The 678-nt window shown below is 37.9% G+C and overlaps 1 non-coding gene across 1 annotated transcript; it reads right to left on the bottom strand.

The window, feature by feature from the left end:
- Positions 1-315: 315 nt before the first annotated feature.
- On the bottom strand, positions 316-422 carry LOC115803351 (U6 spliceosomal RNA). Its single transcript, XR_004024030.1, has one exon. It is a non-coding gene; the product is annotated as a U6 spliceosomal RNA (small nuclear RNA).
- Positions 423-678: the final 256 nt, after the last annotated feature.

Below are 678 nucleotides of genomic sequence, written 5' to 3' on the forward strand. Positions count from 1 at the left end.
GAAATTTGAAGACTTCACTTTTCCTGAGTTTTCTTTAAAATTCATAAATTTATTTATTCTACCAAAAAGCATTTATGGAACACCTACTATGCATACTGACCTAGATGCAAAGAAATAATAGCCATGGTTGCTGCTAGAGCTAAAATCTAGGCAATATTAGAGTCAGGATCTATTATCTGTTGAGCTAGCACCTGCCCTGGGCCTCTCCCCTACCCCCACTCCCCACTTTTCTTCTTTAATGTCATCCCTCCCCTTTGCCTCTCAGGCTCAGTGTCCCACTGTTCTCTCAGCTCTCCCAATTCTTTTTTTTTTTTTTTTAATATAGAACGCTTCACGAATTTGCGTGTCATCCTTGCACAGGGGCCATGCTAATCTTCTCTGTATCGTTCCAATTTTAGTATATGTGCTGCCGAAGCGAGCACCAGCTCTCCCAATTCTGAGGGCAGAGAGAGTATGCTCTGCAAATGCTAGGTCCTCAATATTTGCTGAACATGACAAACTCAATCACACTAAGGGATTAATATCTACTAAGGCCCAATGCATAGCTCCTTAAGTTATGCCTTAGATTCTAAGACATTTTATATTATTCATCCCAAAGTGAATTTATTTATTTCCCAAATAGTTTTATTCATTCTTTTCAAAAATCCATTTGATTAATATTAATTTTGCAATGTATCA

This window comes from Delphinapterus leucas, chromosome 3 (assembly GCF_059928025.1).
Source record: "Delphinapterus leucas isolate spDelLeu-1000000601 "Yukka" chromosome 3, BTC_Dleu_Yukka2, whole genome shotgun sequence".
NCBI classification, from domain to species: domain Eukaryota; kingdom Metazoa; phylum Chordata; class Mammalia; order Artiodactyla; family Monodontidae; genus Delphinapterus; species Delphinapterus leucas.